Below are 22,180 nucleotides of genomic sequence, written 5' to 3' on the forward strand. Positions count from 1 at the left end.
ATATATATATATATATATATATATATATATATATATATATATATATATATATATATATGATCAGCCAATAGATTTCTATAGAACAGGTTTAGACTTACAAAATGAAATAAACTTTTAAAATGACACCTCCCTAAGGAGTGGTGGATCCACCCACAGTTATGAAATAAAACAAGACTGGTGGCTTTTAACGAGAGCACTGCACCTACACCATAAACAGCACATGATGTTTCCCAATGACAAACAGGTCAGACAGCCTTATTACCCTGGCAGGACCACTGTCTCTATAATAAGGCAATAAAGCCATTTCAGGAATTGTGTTTTGTGGAAGACACGGCCGTTTCCTGTGTAATAGTACATGGAAACAAATTTACATTCTGGGCCACTTTTGAAACCAGAAAAGTAGGCAGGTAACGTTTGTACTGACATAAGAAAGCAATTTTAACACATAAGCTACTGCCTATACAGGTATGGGACCTGTTATCCAGAACGCTCAGGACCTGGAGAGCTCTAAGGGCAGAGATACACATGGAGATTCAGGGAGATTTAGTCTCCCGACGACAAATCGCCTCTTCTTCAGGCGATTAATCTCCCCGAACTGTCTTTCTGACGGCTAGAATTGAAATCACCGGCAGGATGGCACTCGGTGCGCTTAATTTTCCGAAGTCGAATGAAAAAAATTCGAATTTCGAGCTACTTTTTATGTACTTTGATTCGAATTTGAAAAAAATTAAAAAATTCGAATATCGAAATTTATCATGTACTGTCTCTTTAAAAATTCTACTTCGACCATTCGCCATCTAAAACCTGCCGAATTGCTATTTTAGCCTATGGGGGACCTCCTAGAACCTGTTTGGAGTCAATTGGTGGACTTTTGGAAAAATGTTGAATCGAATTCGATCGAATGCGATATTCAGTTGATTCGAACGATTAGAATTCGGGCAAATACGGACCTATTTGACCAAAAAAAATTTCGACTCAACTTCAGTTGGTCTTTTTGAATTCAAATTCAAATAAATTTAATGGCGTATTTATCAATGAGTGAAAGTTAGAGTACACCATTTTATAACTACAGCTTTTAAAATGATTAGAGAGGGAAGGAGTTTTACTGTGGTGAGCACTAACTTCAATCTTTGATCATTCTGCCCTTAAAGGAGAACTAACGTTTACGTAAAAGAAGTCGAATAGAAATGTTGTACATTATGTTTTGGGCTTCTGTACCAGCCCAAGGCAACCACAGCCCTTTAGCAGCAGGACCTGATTTACATAGTGGGCGCCCCTAGGTCCACTACCGTTTGTCACCCCTGTCCCCTCCCCTTTATTCGTGCAAATTTTCATTTTGGACTGGATCAATGGGGATTGTTACACGGGAAATTTAAAAAATTATTGTATCTCCAGTGTTTTTGAACCAATGTGGGTATGGTTGGGCAGCATGCCGCCCCCTAAAATCCTGCCGCCCTAGCCCCCAGCCTAGGTGGCCTTTCCACAAATCCGGGCCAGTTTAGCAGTAAAGATCTGTGTCTTCAAAGATGCCCCAGTAGCTCCCCATCTTCTTTTCTGCTGATTCACTGCACATGCTCTGTGCTGCTGTCACTTACTGAGCTTAGGGACCCACTCACAATATACAGTACACATAGAATAGAAATGTCACAATATAAGGCTGACTAGTAATTAATACAGATAATTACTACATGGCAGCACAGAAACCAGTGCAATTAGCATCAGAATTTAATAATCAGCCCTGTAGCATCAGCTTATATTACAGGGAACCTCATTTTCTGCTGGATAATTAGTGACGACCCCTAAGCTTAGCTTCTCAACAGCCAATCAGAGACCACTGAGCATGTGAGTGTCACAGACACTTTCCAAGATGGTGACCCCCTGTGACAAGTTTGAAGTCCTGGATCATTGCGGCTGTTGACAAGCTGAAACTTTAGCCTCGTGCAATAAGTTCACTATATAAAATATGACTTTTCCAGCCATATTCATTTTAAGGGTCTAGTTCTACTTTAAGGGTGTAATCAGTATAAAACTTTAAATTACCATTCCCTCGTTTTTAATGCTAAATTATTCACTGTCACTAATTCTTGCTGCAAAAAAGACATGGACAATATTTGCCTGGTATGATGGGTTCTATTATCATAAAGAAAAACATACTTTAATCTCTTTTTAAGATTGTGTGCTTGTTTTCACCAACCCTTTGCAGACGAAGCGTTCACAAAAGAGCGAGTGACTCCAGCGTGTGGCATAAATTACAGGGATTATATAGTTAGGCTGCTTACTCGTATTGTCAACTTCAGCGTTTGCAAGTGGTGGCAAGTTGGGAGACGTGAAAGCATTAAAACTCCCAGCATCCACCTTAGTCACCCTGTTTCCCCTGTAGAGCTTGTGATGAAAATAGAGGCACACCTGTGAAACAAGTAGAGAAACATGTTTGAGTGCAAGTCTGATATTGCAACATTACCTGCTCAATCCAGAGATGCGCCATAAAACCACACACCTATGAGAACAGTCAAAGGAAACAAACTGTGTATTTCAGTGCAAGCAAACTCCAGCTGCAGGTACCTGAACATCACTGGCATGTTCAAATGGCTTATTTGAGAAGTTTAAAAAGATACAGTTTAGCAGGGTCGGCCCAACACGACTCGCCCAAGCTGCAACCCTCCTCTGCCCCCCACGTGTACCTTTTACCTGCTCTCGGCTGCAACCGGGGCGATGGAGAGAGGTGGAGAGCAGCCACAATAGCGGGTCTGAGCTGGAGGCCCACCAGGTTTTTCCCGGTGTCCCACCAGCCCAGTCCGACCCTGCAGTTTAGAGTTCTCTTGTTCACTCATTACATATGAGCCACCATAAACCACAGGAAAGCAATATTTTGTTCCACCAGAGATAAAAAAAAGAAAGAAGTATGGTTTGCATGCTATTTACAATACAACAAAATTTGAAAACTACACATAACTACACATCAATACACAGGGGCCGATTCACTAAATTCGAGTGAAGGATTCGAAGTAAAAAAACTTTGAATTTCGAAGTATTTTTTGGGCTACTTCGACCATCGAATGGGCTACTTCGACCTTCGACTACGACTTCGAATCCAAGGATTCGAACTAAAAAGCGTTCGACTATTCGACCATTCGATAGTCGAAGTACTGTCTCTTTAAAAAAAACTTCGACCCCCTAGTTCGGCAGCTAAAAGCTACCGAAGTCAATGTTAGCCTATGGGGAAGGTCCCCATAGGCTTTCCTAAGTTTTTTTGATCAAAGGATATTCCTTCGATCGTTGGATTAAAATCCTTCGAATCGTTCAATCGAGGGAATAATCTTTCGATCAAACGATCGCAGTATTTGCGCTAAATCCTTCGACTTCGATATTCGAAGTCGAAGGATTTCAATTCCTAGTCGAATATCGAGGGTCAATTAACCCTCGATATTCGACCCTTAATGAATCAGCCCCACAGTTTCGGACTGGGATGCCAGGGGCCCACGAGAAAACCTTAGGCTGAGGGCCCACTTTCCAAACTACTATACCTCCTCTCCTCACTCAACCTCTTTATTCTCTTAGGGGCAAATTCACTAAACGACAAAGCGCCTAATGCTAGCATGAATACGCCAGGGTAGCGCATTTTCGTTAATTCGTACGGACGCTGGCGTAAATTCGCTAGTGTTACTTCGCACCCTTACGCCTGGAGAATTTGCGCAACGGACGTAACTACGCAAATTCACTAACGCGCAAATTATTCTGAACGCTACCTTTTACGCCAGGCTTCCTTCGCCTCCTCAGACCAGGCGAAGTGCAATAGAGTAGATAGGGATTGCTTCAAAAAAAGTTAAACATTTTTCTAAGTCCCAAAAAACGCTGGCGTTTTTTCTTTTTTTTATGGGTGATAGGCTGAAAAAGATCGAATTTTTTTTTGGGGCTCCCCTCCTTCCCCCCTACATTTCCTAACTCATGGCACCATAACTATACAGTGGGCACATGTGTAGGGCAAAATAAAAATTTTATTTGCTGTTTTGAAGGTTTCCCAGGCTTGTGTAGTGCTGCTACATATACCTCCATTGTAACTTGAACTTGGCGCCGTATGCAAATTAAGCATCGCTAGCGTAACTTTGCTTTGCTTGGCGAATTAACGCTAGCGCAACTTCGCAAACTTATGCTTCCCCTGAGCGCAACTTCGGATTTTAGTGAATTTGTGTAGCGCTGGCGAAAATACGCCTGGCGCAGCGCGGCGAAGCGGATGCTAGTGCAACAACGAATCTTAGTGAATGTCCCACTTAGTCTCTTTGCTCTACATACTATACTCTATTCTTCCATTATCCATTATCTTTGTTCTCATAAAGAAATAGGAAATGACCATGAAATCAGACAAATAGTTAGAAGCAAGAGGCCCACTGACACCTGGGCCCACCGGGAGTTTTCCTGGTATCCCGGTGGCCCAGTCCGACACTGTCAATACATATACTGTATAGCAGGGTGGCTGGCCACATGCACATTTATGACTCTTCCACACTGTGCCCCACATTCATTCGACCTCAAACAAAGGCTGGTGGCTTCTTGCTCAGATAGATAAATGGTTTCTGGCTAAGAGTGTCATACTGCAAAGACTTCTCAAGGCAACTTTTACAGGTTACACATGTTTGCAGCAAGGACAACTTCCCTTTCTTAAAGCATGTGTTACATGTTCGATTTGCATCAGCATTTAGCATGTACCTCCCGCTGGAATAACAAACTGTCCTGCAATCAGTAGAGCTTCAAGCTAATTGTCACGGCCATCATTTCTCATCTCATAAATAGGTACCTGTAATGGCAGGAGAAAATAGAAGTAAAAATATACCTATGGGTATACGCTGGAAAAAGAGCAAGTCACTTGAAACTGCTCATGTTTGCGAAATCAGAAATAAAAGTATTAAGGTATTCTTTTCAGACTAAAAAAGAACACTGGTTTTCTATCTATTCCCAGACTGATCCTTTCCTAAAATAATGGCTCAGCATTTGCAAATCTGGTGCCAACCAAAGTGTTTTTGCATGGTTTTAACTAGTGATCGGCAAATAAATCCGCCAGGCATGGATTCACGAAGAATTTCCGCATTTCACCACGAATTTTTTGGCGATAAAGCGGCGAAATAAAAAAAGGCATGCATCAAAATTGTCACGCACATAAAATTGTCGTGCGTCAAAATTATTCGGACGCCCATTGACAATGCATTTGGACAAAATAGTCGCGCTTATGAAAATAATTGTTAAAATAAAGAAAGGCATGCGTCAAAATTGTCACGCGCATCAAAATTATTTTGACGCCCATTGACTTCAAGGTGTCTCACTAATTTTTTGCAGTTTCGTGATTTTTTTGGTAAATTCGCAAATTTTTCAGCAAAACACCACATACTTGCCCATCACTAGCTTTAACCATTCATGCTAGGGAATTCCGTTGTTATATTTAATATGAATTAGGGCAGCGGTGTCCAAAAGGAAAATCGGGATCTAGCAGTAGACCTTTAGTTGGTGATCCGTAGATCTCAAGACACTGTCAACAAACAACTTGACTAAATTACTCTTTTATTTCATGCTTTTCTTTCAGATATTTATTATGTTAAGGTTACATAAGATATAGATGTTTAAATATATAGTGAATAAAGTACCCCCTCTTGTAAAATATAAGGATATTATAAGTGACCGAGGAGTTTCATGACCATATAAAAACACGAGGCCGAGTGTTTTTATACAGGTCATGGAACTCCGAGGTAACTTCTAATATTCTCATATTTTGCAACTGGGGGTACTTTATTTATTATAATACACAAATTTCAATGAGTCATGTGACAGAAATGACATCAGAACTCCCCATTTATAACTGATGACATCAGAACTCACCGTTTATAAGGATATAATTTACAAGATATTCATGGCTTTTGTGTATTATAAGAATATATATTTTCTTATAAATCAATATTTAATATTTTACATGGAACAGAATGCTCACAATGCTTTTATGGATGTAGATCCTAATGGGACAACATCACTAAAAGTTGACCTCACATTAGTAAAGTATGGGCACTCCTGAATTAAGGTAATGATACACAAGCAGTTTCTAGTATTTTGCCCAGTGAGATTTTTGGTAGCACAAACAGCCAAAACAGTCACTTGCACTTTCATGTGTATTTTAAAGGGGCCAATGGAGGCTAATCTTAGATTGTCTACTATGACTTTTGGTACATCCCAAACACCAAAAAACTCCCCATGCATCACTGCCCTCAAAACAATCCTAAAAGAATAAACAATGAACCTACCAAAATTGGAGAAAGCACTGCAAGGTAAAGTAAAACTCACACTGTTGCAACAGCTACGTCACAACAAACCTGCTGTGAATTCAGCTCTGAGGTATTGGCTTTAGTGGTACTATTTACAAGTCCAACCCCGTCCTACAATAAAAGAGAACAGCACCCACTGGTATGACTTTGGAGATCTAGATAAGTTGTATTTAAATGTGAGAGCTAAATGTACTGTTTGGTGGATATCCAAGAAAGAAAGTGCAATTAAATAATGGTGGGATTCAATAACCCTCTTTATACGTCCAGCATAATTCTTAATAATAATATTCCAATGTTAAGAAAACTTTCATAAGAGCAACCAGACATCAATTCACATGTAATGGTCTAGGGCAGTTAGAATAAATAAAATATCTGAGTAATTGTTATGGGTTACTAGGGGAAAAGGCATATTAATTTAGCTTACCTGAGATCCTCTAAATTTACCCCTAAAGACAGACAGGAGGGAGGCCTCTGTGTTATTCATGTATGTAAATTACATGGGCCATTACCCCTTATGCAGGAGTGCCCCCTGCTGCCTAAGAAATATAAATACAACATAATGCTAATTTTTTTCTCTCAACATAACCCAACGTCTCATTAATTTATCTAGAGTGTAAATTAAACCACTCAAACAATATATACAGATTTATTTATTGATATGCTATTAATATGCATCTTTATATAAATTCAAAGCCACACCCCTGTGGTGCCTATTTGGCCCACCTCTATAAAGGGCAACTGTATGTGGGCAGGACTACAGTAGCTCTAATACATTACTACAATCTTAAATAGCAATTGTCCCCTGGTAATCCCAGTATACAATGAAGATCGTAAACCTTTGAGATCATGAATCTAGACAAATGTGTTACTACTACTACTACATAGTTACTACCATTTGAGAATAATTTCCAAAGAAATTGCATCTAGGGTTGCCACTCTTTCTGGAAAAAAATACTGTGTTTCCTATATTTTTTTCCATTTTCTCTGTTAATAACATGGCCATCAAGCAGCATTTTTACTAGTCAGGTGGAAACCCTAATTACACCTGGGTTGGTGCAACCCATAGGCTTTGCCCAAACAAACTGCAGACCATATATGACAGGACAAATTGGCAAAAATAATAGTTTTATTGGCTTAAAGGAGAAGGAAAGGCATCCTGCACTTGGGTTGCCAGATGTTAGGCACCCCCAAGTGATTTTATTGACTTACATGAATTCCCGGGCCGGTGCTCCTATCAGCAGAAAACTGCACTGGCCGGGGGTTATACCAGTGATCACCACGGAGCGATCCTCTTCTGTCTTCTTCTTGCTTCAAATTTCCCGGGGAAAACGTATGTGCAGTTGAACGAAATAGCCGACTTTTTAGGTAAAGTTTGGCTTTTCAATCTACTGCGTATGCTCAACCGCACAAAGAAATCGGAGGATGGAAGAGGATCGCTCCGTGGTGCTCACTAGTATAACCAGGGCCACCATTAGAAATTATGGGGGCCCGTACAACAACATTTTCGGGCCCCCCTGTACATTTTCGGGCCCCCCTGGGCCCCACCCAACCTGGCACCCGAGCCCCGCCCCAGATCCCGCACACTCCACATCACAGTTAAAAGACCACACAGACATCAGAGCTAAAAGAATAACCCCCCCCCCACACACACACAAGTTATAAAAAGCTATTGATGGTTTGGGCCCCCTTGTAAGTTTAAAAAAAAAACATTGGTGCCAGCCAGGGCCCCCCATAATTTTTTTTAAAAAAAAGCATTGGTGCCAGGGCCCCCCTTACAAGTAAAAAAAAATTGGGGCCCCCAAAAAATATTTTTAAAAAAAACATTGGTGCCAGGGCCCCCCTTACAAGTTAAAAAAAATTGGGGCCCCAAAAAATTTTTTTTAAAAAAAACATTGGTTAAAAAAAATGAGGCCCCAAAAATTTTGTTTTTGGGGCGTTATTAAAAAAAATGAGGCCCCAAAAATTTAGTTTTTTAAAATCATTGGCGCCAGGGCCCCCCTTACAAGTTAAAAAAAAAAAGGGGCCCTAACAAATATTTTTAAAAAAAACATTGGTGGCAGGGGCCTATAGAATATTAAAATAATACATTGTTGGCCAGGGGATTCTAAAATTCTAATTGGTGTTTAGTAGAATTGAACTCATTGCTTCAGGACTTCACCTCCTTTTGTGACTACGGGTCTTTTCGCCACTTCAATTTCGGCTGTTTTCGTGACTTCGGGTCTTTTAGTCGATTCGGAACTTCGGCTTGGAATGCAGGAAGATTGAAATACTTCTCCTGACAGACAGTACGTCAGATAGTAGGAACACCTTACCTGGAAACTAAGGAATGTTGGCAACTATGATTTTTGAATGTAAACAAGCATGCCAGGACGATAACCCTGGAAAAACACTCCCCTTAATGCAAGAACAAAAAATATTTAATTGTTTCCTATTCAGCACTGCAAGCATTTTACCATGTATCCAGTGGTAAACAGAGAGCAAAGGCTTTCTTGTTGGGGAAGCTGATGAAGTCTGTGTGCCAATAAATCATCTTTGCGCTGTACATGTAGTAACTTGGAAAATTCAGAACAAATAGGTGTAGCTCCCTGCAAATAGACTAAAAACTGCACATCCTTACAATATGTTTTCAACAGTGTGCATAGGTTATTGTCCCAGTGGCATATGAATATTTATAACAGAGATACAGCCTTAGTAGTGATGGGCGAATTTGCGCCACTTGGCTTCGCTGAAAAATTTGCGAAATTCGCGAAACGGCGAAAAATTCGCGAAACGGCCCCGGCATCTCGTTTTGACGCCGGGGCCCGTTTTTGACGCCGGCGTCCTTTTTTTCGGTATAAATTTTTTGACGCCGGCAAATTCGCCGCGAATTCGCGCCTGGCGAATAAATTCGCCCATCACTAAGCCTTAGCAATTTTGGCCCAGTCATCATATTACATGAGCCCAAAAGAGGAGAATACTCCAAGACAGTGTATACAATTCTTTTGTTCTGTTTAGAGAGACTGTGGAGAAGAACAAAACAGACCAGTACAAAAGTTAACACAACTGCAATGAGATTTGTGCTTTAGAGAATTGTCTTTACCAGAGTTCTTGCTGCATTCAGTCATTTTCTCCTCTGCGTCTTTAAATGGGTAGTTCACCTTTACATTTTTTATTATGATGTAGAGAGTGATATTCTGCGACAATTTTCATTTAGTTTTAAATTTTTATCTCTATTCTATCTATTTTTATCTGGTTGCTAGGGTCCAAAATACCATAAAACCATACATTGATTTCAAAAAGAGACGGGAATATGAATAGGAGAGGCCTTGAATAGAAATAGCAATAACAGTATTATTGTAGCCTTATAGAGCATCTGTTCTTTACATGGGGTCAGTGACCCCCATTTGAAAGCTGTAAAGAGTCAGAAGGAGGCAAATAATTCAAAAACTATAAAAAAGGAGACATAAAGGACAGTTAAAAAGCTGCTTAGAATTAGCCCTTCTATAACATACTACTAAAAGTTAGCATAAAGGCGAACCACCCCTTTAAAACAAAGTCCTATCCTATTACTCTCAATGGAACTTTGGATAATGCATATTCATATCTTGCCATAAAGAGCCTTGCAAGAAAATGTTTTTTTTCCAAAAATATAAAAAACATGCATACTAAGTCAATATTATATGTTAATAATTTGAGGCCATGCATTTTTACTAGGGATGGACCGAATCCACTTTTTTGGATTCAGCCGAACCCCGAATCCTTTGCGAAAGATTCGGCCACATATTCAAATTAGGGATTTTAAAAAAAAAGAGTCACGCGATTTCGCTCCCCGGATTCAGATTCAGTTCGGCCGGGCAGAAGGATTCAGCCGAATCCAAATCCTGCTGAAAAAGGTTGAATTCTGGCCGAACTCCGAACCAAATCCTGAATTCAGCGCATCCCTAATTTTTACAAAATCAGAACGCTTAAAGGCATGTGACTTTAAAACATGCAATTGGGGGGCAGATCTAGTTTGGAAGTTAGCACAATCTTTTGTGAAGGATTTATTATGAGGCCAAATCTCAAAAAAATGAAGGGTTCTGGGTGACCCTTCCAATAAAAAGTACACCATCCTTCTATGTACTATGTGGCTTATTTTATTCTGATTTTGTCTGCCCGGATGCATTCAGGGATCAGGTTTAAAAGTGTCACATAGATTAGCAAATCATCAGAACCATTAATGAGCAGTATTAAATAAAAGTGTATTAAACAAAATTTTTCCCCACCAGCAATTCACCCCCGTACATCCTGAATATTGTCACTTGTGCACAGCACTCCTGTATGTTATTTGCTTCTGTTTTTCTCTCTGATAAACTGTGTGTTTTGCATCTCTTATATTTATAAATAACATATTTGAAACAACTCGATTCCATATTAATTTTCTTCTTTGTCCACTAGATAAATCTCTCAGTTCATGAAACCACGTTACACTACTGCTGGACTTGAAGATAACGTGCCGCATAAAAGTTTTAGCAAATAAAAGTCTATATTTGTTTGTTTGCTTATATGTAACCAATTACATCACACAGTTTATGTTATTTGTTGTTTTTTGTGTTATTTAGCTAATAATTCAGCATATTCCCAGTTTGCAATTTCACCAATCTGGTTACTATGGTCCAAATTACCCTAGCAACCATGTACTGATAAGAAACTGGAATAGGAATAGGAGAGGCCTGAATAGAAAGATGAGTAATTAAAAAGTAGCAATAACAATACATTTGTAGCCTTACATGGTTATTGTCTTGTAGATGGGTCATTTGAAAAGTCACGTGATTTGAAGGATTCGGCCAGGCACTTAAATTCAGCCGAATTCTGAAACGAATCCTGGAATTGGTGCATCCCTACTTTAATCAGCCAGGGCTCTTGTTATATTTGAATGTGTCTCACTGGTATACCCCTGCCCTATAGCGTCTTAAAGGAGTCCCCTGCCCATCGTGCCAATGCCCTGTTGTTACGCTTTGGCTGTCTATTGTAGTGGGCCTGGTCTAACGATCAGAAAGACATGTAAGTGAAGGACTGCCCCACCTTCCCTGGCTGGCATGATGCAACCTGCAACGATGCTGCCACCTGATAAGGAAGGAGGTCAACAGGCCCAGACTGGCTATCTGTGGGTTCTGGCATATGCCAGAGGGACTGATGTAAGGTCCCATAGATAGTCACTATTTAGTGGGCTGGCGGAAGACTATTTGGGCTTCTGTGTACTTGGAATGCCAGGGCCCCTCTTTCAATCCAAGCCTGGACCTAGAGGTCCAGCTTAGGTGTCACCATTAGATAAGGTCATTGCGCGCCTTTCCATCTAATAATATCCTAGGGCTGAGGGTCCCACGCGACTCAGTTCAATGAGAAAATACTGGCGGTGAGATGTCCCATCAGATATTTGCTACATGATAATGCTCTATTCTGCCTCACTATCCTTAGCATACCCTCAACACATACTGGATCTAGTGCCTGGGAAGCCTTTCCTGTTATTGTCATAGAAGTTCCCTAATGCTTTCAGGCTATGGTTTCTCACCTTCATTTTGATACATCATGCCTATGGTGGCAGACTGTCTGCCATGGGCAGTGCATTTTCCATGGAAGAGATAGGAAGTAGCTGTTGGCTACTTTTACTTGCTGACCTTTTAAACTTCTCCCAGGAGTCAGTTTTACATGCCAAGATTCCACAGCCCTCAAAGTCTAAAATAACCTATTTTAGAGAACTACACAAAAGCAGCTTTGTTTTATGACCACTAGGTGTCATTATTTCTCCTTTAAATACATATGGCATCATACTGATGGGATACTGTCGTTGGAAAACTGTTTTTTTTTTAATGAACAGAGTCCTTAAACCAGAAACCTATACCAAAAGCAGAATGCATAGGTGCATGATGTAAGATAAAACAGATAATGATTGAATGGGTGAACCAGTATCTGCCTAAAGCTGGCCATAGATGTTGAGATTTTTAAAAGATCCGACCCTCATCGTGAGACCACGATTTTCTCGGAACGAATTGACCATCAACTAGAAAAGACCAATTTGCCAGGAAAACAAAAAGGGGAGCTGCCTGCTTGGCCCTGCAAACATAGATAGATTGCACTGGGACCAACAAAGATTTTTTGACCTGGCCGATCAATTTCCTGACAGGAAAAAAAACGTAAGATGTACGATCGTTCGAATCCCACTAACCGTACGATAATTTCTAAGGATTGGTCGGACTTCCGTAAAATCGGTCGTTCGGCAAGAAGAATCGTTGCGTCTATGGGGAGCTTAAAAGGACTTCCATCATGCTGTGCTGGCTGCTTTATAAAGTGCAGGATCATGCATATCACCTGAGATGGCTGCCTCTTTAATACAAGGATGGGACCTGTTATCCATAATGCTCGTGACCTGGGGCTTCTACTAGAAAATCATGTAAAGATTAAATAAACCCAATACACTGGCTCTGCTTCCAATAAGGATAAATAATATGTTTTTTGGATCATATACAATATACTGTTTTATTCAGGGGCGATCCTGGCTGCAATTTTGTACATTGAAATGTGAAAATTAGCAGCAGCTATAGTGCATGTAGGCATATAATAAACCAGATATGATTTCTTATAATTACAAAAAAAAATTAATTAATTTGACATTTAGAATATTTATAAATCTTGTAAGGTCAATTAGGTAATTTTTTTCAAGCCATATCATTGTACCCACATTTCCATTTGCTATAATATTTCATTGTACAGGCAGCAGAAGATGGTTTTGGCTGGGGGGCCAGGAAGAAGAGCACAGGTGGTGCGCGTAGCATCAGGAAAATCAAACCATAGCAAGGGGGGCAAAATTTTGCTTTAATTCTGGCACTGCAGGAAGGGCATTAACACCATGGGGCAGATTTACTAAGCTCGCGTGAATAGTTCGAATGCAAAAATATTCAAATTTCGAAGTTTTTTTTTGGGTACTTCGACCATCGAATTGGTCAAATTCGATCTAATTTGATCGAACCGAATAATTTGAACGATTCCAAGTAAAAATCGTTCGACTATTCGACCATTCAATAATCGAAGTACTGTCTCTTTAAAAAAAACTTTGACTTCATACTTCGCCACATTAAAGCTACCGAAGTGCAATATTAGCCTATGGGGACCTTCCAGAGCACTTTTCTACGTTTTTTTTTATCGATTAAAAATCATTCGATCGATTAAAATCGTTCGAATCGAAGCTTTTGCGCTAAAATCCTTTGAATTCGATATTCAAATTCGAAGGATTTTACTTCGAGGGTCTCATTCGAGGGTTTTTTAACCCTCAAAATTCAAACCTTGATAAATCTGTCCCCAAATGTACAATTTTAACTGAGAGCTGTGAATGCTGGCACTACAAGCACATTTTGGGGGAAAAGGGGAAAACGATTCTGGCACCTAAAGTACATTACATGCACAGACTGTGAGGTACTCAAAAGACATACCAAGGAGCAGTATGTACTGATCTCCCAAGGAGGCAAGTGGTAGAATGACTCAGTAAAGCAGAGTGGGAGCAAGTTTTGGGACTGCAAACTTCAGCGATATGCGATACACAGGATATCTGCCTGGAAGAGCAGGTGAGAGCCAGCGATGCGGAAACAATTTTACTTCTGGGCTCGGTGAGTCTGCTACCGCCTCCTAGAAGTTCCAAACCAGAGGAGGGAAATTCGGGGGGGCCATGGACCCTGTGCCCCCCCGGTTCCGACGCCTATGGTATACAGGTATGGGACCTGTTATCCAGAATTATCGGGACCTGGGGTTTTCCGGATAAGGGGTCTTTCTGTAATTTGGATCTCTGTAGCTTAGGTCTACTAAAACGTCAATTAAACTTTAATTAAACCCAATACGATTGTTTTGCATCCAATAAGGATTTATTATATCTTAGTTGGGAAAGAAAATACAATGTACTGTTTCATTGCTACAAGGAAAAAGGAAATCATTTTTTATAATGGAGTCTATGGGAGCCTTTCTGTAATTCTGAGTTTTCTGGATTATGGGTTTTTCGGATAACAGATCCAAGTACCTGTACTTTTAAAGTACTTTTCACTAATGCCAGGCAGTTGTCTTAAAGCTGACAACCTACAATCAATGACCTGCAGATCACTCTAAATGGTAGGCACTTCATATACTCTAACACAGAATATTAAAGGAACACTCTATAGAACATGGAAGAGGGGATAACTGAGCCCCCAGAAAAACTGGCGCAAAGGTGGTGACAAGAAATGGGGCAAGCTCCCCACTTGCATGTTATAGAGTGTGTTACACACACATATATATAAATCTGTAGATAGACAGCACCTTTTCTCCAAAAAAGCTAACTTGTAGCTGCCCCTGTGCCCGGTATAAACTTCATATAAAACTGGAGCAAAAAAACAGTGCTGGTTATATATATATTATATTATATATATATATATATATATTGTTACATGCGTCTGTTTGAGAAGAAATAATCAAAAAGTAGACAGATCCAATACTTAGCAAGAGAAAAAAATATAACCATGCGAGTGGGGTAGCGTTCAGAAAGATAAATAATATAAGAAGCACAATTAGGCAGTCCAAAATCTGAATGTCCCTCCCTGCTGCACTACTTTCTGTCAGATTTTACCAGTTTTTCCATTCAATGGACATTATCTACCCCAAAACAAGTAGTTCCATTTGTCAGAACACTAAGTGCATAATCCATTAGAAAGATCATTTTTATTTAATTCCATAGTATTGCAGGATTTTCTGTGCTTTCAATTAATTCTGTGTATTACTGGGAACTGGAAGGGCACTCGCAACCTTTAGAAATGTAAGAGGATTATTTTATGAAATGAAATTGATAAAGAGCCTCGCAACAGATTTAAAAACAAAATGCCAAATCCCAGAGTCATCAGTATAATGGAGTTCAATGACCTGCTTTAGCCTTGTAAATGCTATTGCCATAGGCAGATTTTCCATAAGGCTAGGGAAGGCTAAGCCTCCCCAAACCTGCCTGGCACCTTAAAAAAAAAACCTCACCCCATTTCTGACTTGTTCTCTGCTGGTTGTACCTTTAACATTGTGGAAATCTTCTTGCAATTCTGCAAACTCCGGTTCTGTTGTATATAGCTGCACTCTGATTGGATCTTATGCCTTGAGGTTTTCCCAATCAGAGTGCAGCTCTCTTGACAGACAGTAGAAGTAGCCAATCATCTCACAGATATAGGGGGGATGGGGAGAGACTAGGAACTGAAGGCACTGCAGAAATAAGTACTGATATCACTGAACAGATTTCATCTTACTCCCACAGGTGCTATACTGGAAAAGCTCTTAAGGCTTACTCACTATCTGCAATTTAATTTTTATTTTCTTTTGTTACCTGGCATCTATAATATCAGCCTTCCTCCAGTCCTGAATTATCTCTTTCCCCATGTTTTTGCACATAGTTTTGTTAATTTTTAGTTAAGTTAGTTAGATATTCTGAGGCAATTTGCAATTGTCTTTCATTTTTTATTATTTGTGGGTCTTGGGGTATTTAGCTTTTTATCCAGCAGCTCTCAGCAATCTGGTTGCTAGGGTGCAGATCACTCTAGCAACCATGCATAGATTTGAATAAGAGACTGGAATATGAATTGGAGAGGCCTGAACAGAAAGACGAGCAGTGAAAAGTAGCCATAACAATACATTTGTAGCCTTACAGAACATTTGTGTTTTAGAAGGGTCAGTGACCCCCATTTAAAAGCTGGAAAGAGTCAGAAGGAAAAGTTAAATAATTCAAAAACTATTAAAAGAAAACAAGGGCCAATTGAAAAGTTTCTTAGAACTGGCCATTCTACAACATAATAAAAGTTAACTTAAGGTGAACCACCCATTTAAGGTGGATGGGAAACAAGCCAACGTTGTATTTTTAGTGGCAATGGTACAGTGTGGAGGCATGAATATCTGTTATCTGCCATCAGTACCCACTGCATCACACTGGATATAATGTGCCTGGGTATCCACTGCAACTCACTGCATGGAATGTGCTTGTTTTTTTAAATATAGACTATAACTGATGTGATATAGGGTAGCCTCCTTTTCTGGAAAAAAATACCAGCCTTTTGCCTAACCTTTTGCCCTATTAATAATATTGGTATCAGAGATCATTTTTACCAGCCAGGTCGGTAAAATACTGGGCAGGTGGAAACCCTAACTGCATATTCTCCCTGGGGGCCAGTACCCGCTGCATCTTATCGCATATAATGTGCTTGTTTTGTAAATATAGACTGTATCTCACATCTAAGCTAAACACTTTTTAACACTTCACAAATACATCACGCCTTTGTTAAAATTAATGGGACATCTGTGAACACAAATGGATGGAAAACCCATATAATATGACTTTATTTGGAACCCACAGAACCGCTAGAGGTAGTTGGGGGGGGGGTTAATTTTCATTCCAGTGGTGCATCCACTAAGCCTCACATTTGCTTTAGGTTAGTATCACGGTTGGCACCCTAAATCCAGAACCGATACCAAGCACCCTGGTCTCGTGCTTCTGCCTGTAGCAGCCGCCTTTGGCCTCGGGGAAGCCCTCAGCTACTCAGATGCCGCCAGGTCTTATAAAGAGAGGTGCAAGGCGAAGGGTTCTGGACAGGCAAAGGGGCACAACTGAATGCAAAGTCTTTGGGCAGAAGGTCGCGGTACAAGGCTTCAGACAGAATCGTAGTGAGATCAGGCCGGGTCGGAGCAGGCAGAGAACAAACGAAGTCAGGCAGGCAAGGGTCAAACCAGGAAGTCAATCGGAGGGATTAGCAGAAGAGGTAGTTGGATTTCAGGCAGGGGTCAGTATCCAGAAGTCAAAATAGTCGAAAAGCCAGGCAGGGGCCACAACAGGAATCACGAATCAAGAATACAAAGTAGCTTAACGCTCAGAAGCACCAGGAACAAACTCCTATAACGGGCAATGTAAAGAAGTGCTTTGTGGCTTTAAATACTTTTAAATTTTGCGCCACTGCGCAAATAAACCAGGAAGCGGCACGCGCACGCCTTATCTATTCCCCTTTTGTGGCCCTGCCGAGGAGGCTGCAGTTGTCCTCCTCCAACTAGACCACCAGGGTGAGTTATCACAGTTAGGGGCCGATTCACTAACTTCGAGTGAAGGATTCGAAGTTAAAAAACTTTGAATTTCGAAGTTTTTTTTGGGCTACTTCGACCATCGAATGGGCTACTTCGACCTTCGACTACGACTACGACTTCGAATCGAAGGATTCGAACTAAAAATCGTTAGACTATTCGACCATTCGATAGTCGAAGTACTGTCTCTTTAAAAAATACTTCGACCCCCTAGTTCCCCATCTAAAAGCTACTGAAGTCAATGTTAGCCTATGGGGAAGGTCCCCATAGGCTTGGCTAACTTTTTTGATCGAAGGATATTCCTTCGATCGTTGGATTTAAATACTTCGAATCGTTCGATTCGAAGGATTTAATCGTTCGATCGAAGGAATTATCCTTCGATCGTTCGATCTAACTATCTGCGCTAAATCCTTCGACTTCGATATTCGAAGTTGAAGGATTTTAGTTCCTAGTCCAATATCGAGGGTTAATTAACCCTCGATATTCGACCCTTAGTGAATCGGCCCCTTAGTCTATGAATGGTGCATCTCTAGCCTCCTCAAACAAAAAATTCACCCACCGCCTATGACCCCGACGGTGCTCACTGGAACATTGAGAAGCTTAGAAATACATCTGTAACTAATGCCATCAATATGTTTTGAAACAACAAGGACACAAAGGTCTTGAGAGAGCTCTTTGCCTTTACGCATCATCAGATACTTCTTGTGTGATACCTTGGTAATGAGAAACCTTTTTATAGGACTAAACCAGCTGATATTAATTTACACTGATAAGAAGCAGAATTGCTTTCTAAATACTGACAGATTTAAAGGGATACTGTCATGGAAAAAATTTTTTTTTTCAAAATGAATCAGTTAATGGCGCTGCTTCAGCAGAATTCTGCACTGAAATCCATTTCTCAAAAGAGCAAACAGATTTTTTTATATTCAATTTTGAAACGTGACATGGGGCTAGACATTTTGTCAATTTCCCAGCTGCCCCTGGTCATGTGACTTGTGCCTGCACTTTAGGAGAGAAATGCTTTCTGGCAGGTTTCTGTTTTTCCTTCTCAATGTAACTGAATGTGTCTCAGTGGGACATGGGTTTTTACTATTGAGTGCTGTTCTTAGATCTACCAGGCAGCTGTTATCTTGTGTTAGGGAGCTGCTATCTGGTTACCTTCCCATTGTTCTTTTGTTTGGCTACTGGGGGGGGGGAAGGGAGGGGGAGATATAACTCTAACTTGCAGTACAGCAGTAAAGAGTGATTGAAGTTTATCAGAGCACAAGTCACATGACTTGGGGCAGCTGGGAAACTGACAAAATGTCTAGCCCCATGTCAGGTTTCAAAATTGAATATAAAAAAATCTGTTTGCTCTTTTGAGAAATGAATACACAAAAATCTGTTTGCTCTTTTGAGAAATGGATTTCAGTGCAGAATTCTGCTGGAGCAGCACTATTAACTGATTCATTTTGAAAAAAAATGTTTTTTCCCATGACAGTATCCCTTTAAGCAGGTTACTTGGCTTCCATGCCTTTTTGCGCCTCCTTTTCTTCATTTGTTCAATACTTATTCCCTTTGCCATTCCACTTTACTACACATAATTTTATTTTATTTGTATGTGTGGATTACTTGGGTTATTACTGACACCTGTCATGTCAGTATCCCCATTAGAAATCTATTTATTGAGAAAAACATGACTTGTTCAATAATTATTTTCCCTGCTGTATATGTTCTGGAAAGAAATGAAAGAACTTCTCTAGTCAATCCTGGAAGTGATTAGTAAAGAAAAAATATTTCACTGGTTCCTCTTTTTTCAGTTTCCTTTAGGCGTTTGGTGGTGTGTTCATGAAAATGTCACTGAAGGTTGACCTTTTTGTTCAAATTGGAAACAGGTCTTTTCAAGTGTTCTGATGCCCTTAGAGAAAACAATGTCTTTCCTAATTTATTTATGCACCCCCTCTTTTGCTTTTCTCAGACTGACAGACTTATCTGTCTAATAAAAGTTTCTTTGGGATGTAAAAAATGTTTTGGCATTTGTTTCCTCCCAATATAATGTAGCATGGAAACAAACATACCTATAAAGATGTTATCCGTTAAAGGACAGGTATTTGGAAAATAAAGTATACAAAATATTTATTTTATTCAATTCCACATTGTAAAGTACAGTAGTTGCCGCATCCATTATTTATGATAAAAAATTTAATTCTGTAAGGTAAATTAATAATTATTTTGCAAACAGTAGTTTTCAGTAAGATGTGTTAATTTTTTTAATAATTGGACATATAAAATCAGAATTTTATACTGTATATGGCAGGTATGAAAGGAAAGAGGTAGACATTTATTCTGGTTTCTTCAGATTCCCATTAAAACATATGCAAACCCTAAAACAGTTAATTAATTATAAACTTTACAGCTAGTGGGGGCAAGTGATTAAATGCAACATAAATATTTTGTGCTGTTGAATTTACAGTCTGGCCACCGTTTGTTTCCTCTGTTCAATGAATTTGCAGAACTTTAATTTTATTGAGGAACACATAGCGAACCATGATATTTTATATATGGGCAAAAGAGTTTTCAGATTAAGAAAGAAAGAGAACTGGACATATAGAAATAAATAGCAGATTCAGATTGCTTGTAGTTGCCAGTCCTTACAGCCAGCGAGAGTTTGCTGGCAGCAGTGGAATATGTACTTGAAAAAGTAGAATATATAAACCTACACTGCACAGACATTATTTTTGTATTTTCTAGAGGGACCTACTTTATAACAGCGTAAAGTAATTTTATACTTGGGGGTACCAAAAGTTAGGCAGTCCCAAGTGATTGTATTTACTTACCTTGCACTCCGGGATGTTGCTCCTATTAGCAGAAAACTGTACTGACCCAGGGTTCTTCCAGCGAGCACCATAGTGCAATCCTCTTCCGGCTTCTTTTTTTTTCTTCAAATTTCCCAGGGCCGACGCATGCACGATAGAACAAAATAGCCAGGTTTTTCCTTAAAGTTTGGCTTTTCACTCTACTGCGCATGGACAGCCACAAGCTGAAAGAAGAAGCAAGAAGAGGATCTTTTTGTGGTTCTCGGTGGAAGAACCCGGGCCGGAGTGTCAGGTAAGTAAATATAATCACTTGGGGCAGGCCCGGACTGGCAATCTGTGGGTTCTGGCAAATGCCAGAGGGGCTGCTATAAGGTCCCATAGAAAGTCAGTATTTAGTGGGCTGGTGGGGGCTGTTTGGGCCTCTGTGTGGGCTGATTGGGCCTCTTTGTTCCTGAAATGCCAGTGCCTATTTTAATTCCCAGTCCGGACCTGACTTGGGGTTTGCCTAACTTATGCACCCCCAAGTATAAAATGACTTTCCCCCTTTAAAAGGCACCTGTTGCCAAAATATATTATCCCCAACCAAAGGTGCAGGCTAATAGAGCAATATTACACAGTGGGGCTCATTTAAAAACACTGGGCAAATTTGCTCCTGGGAAGTCAATCAGTGATATCAGTTCTTACTGTATAATGTGTATAGCTTGTGGGGATATTGTTCTTGGAAGCCACTGTACAGTTATTTATAAGGGCAGGACTTCACGGGCGATTTTGCAGCGATCCGATGCGCTGCGCAAAATCGCAGGCGTCACGTCGGATGCGACGGAAACAAGGTAATTAATTCAATTGTCGCATTGTTGATGCGACGCGACACGACTGTCGCGTCGCATCAACCATGCGACACGATCCAACACTGCCATTACTTACCTTGTTTTAGTTGCATCAGACGTGACGCCTGCGATTTTGCGCAGCGCGTCGGATCGCTGCAGTTATCTGGTTGCTTGGGTCTAATTTACCCTAGCTACCAAGCAGTTGTTTGAAAGACAGACCAGAATTTGTTGTAATGAACAACATCCGCTAAATCTTGAATTCGGTTATGACCGTAAACTGCTATTGTGAGATTATCTAGCATATATGAGAGTCTTACCTGATATCCCAAACAAATAATTAAAAAAAAACTATAGAAAATAATGAAGACCAATTGAAAAGTTGCTTAGAATTGGTCATTCTATAATGTACTGAAGCTTAACTTAAGGGCAGAGACACACGCAGCAATTCGGGGAGATCAGTCACCCGGCGACAAATCTCTTCTTCTTCAGGACGACTAATCTGCCTCCCCTGCTTTCCCGCCGGCTAGAATGAAAATTGCCGGCGGGATGGCACCTGGAGCGCTTCGTTTTCCTTAGTCGCCCAAAGTTTCCTCGTGAAGCAAATTCAGAATTCGGAAAACGAAGTGCTCCGAGTGCGATCCCGCCGGTGATTTAGATTCTAGTTGGCCGGAAGCCAGTTTCGGGAGATTAGTTGCGCAAAGAAGAGGAGATTTGTCGCCTGGCAACTAATCTCCCCGAATCGCAGTCTGAACTCCTTAATGTATGCATTTTCAGACTGCACCCTAGGATTTAACAGAGCACAAGTGGGTTATGTGTCAAAAGCATTTATAGAAAAGGCCAGTGAGTTCCCCAAGCCTATGAAATAAACTGTCTATTCAGTGCACATCAAAGCTTTACAGAATTGCCCCGGGGATGTTTCTCTAATTGCACTTATTAACAAAGACTCACAGTGGCATTGTATGAACATTCTGCTTGTGCCCTTATCCAAAGATATCCTACAGAGTACAAATCTAATTTACAAGGGCAAAAGCATAACAAGTAAACACAATGTACCACTGTTGCAGAATTTCATAAAAGAAACCTGAAATTAGAAGACAACACAATAAAAATGTGTTAGACAATGTAAATTTCAATACACAATTAGCAACAAAACATTATAGCAAAATTGCATTTAACAAAG

Source organism: Xenopus laevis, chromosome 8S, assembly GCF_017654675.1.
Source record: "Xenopus laevis strain J_2021 chromosome 8S, Xenopus_laevis_v10.1, whole genome shotgun sequence".
NCBI lineage: Eukaryota > Metazoa > Chordata > Amphibia > Anura > Pipidae > Xenopus > Xenopus laevis.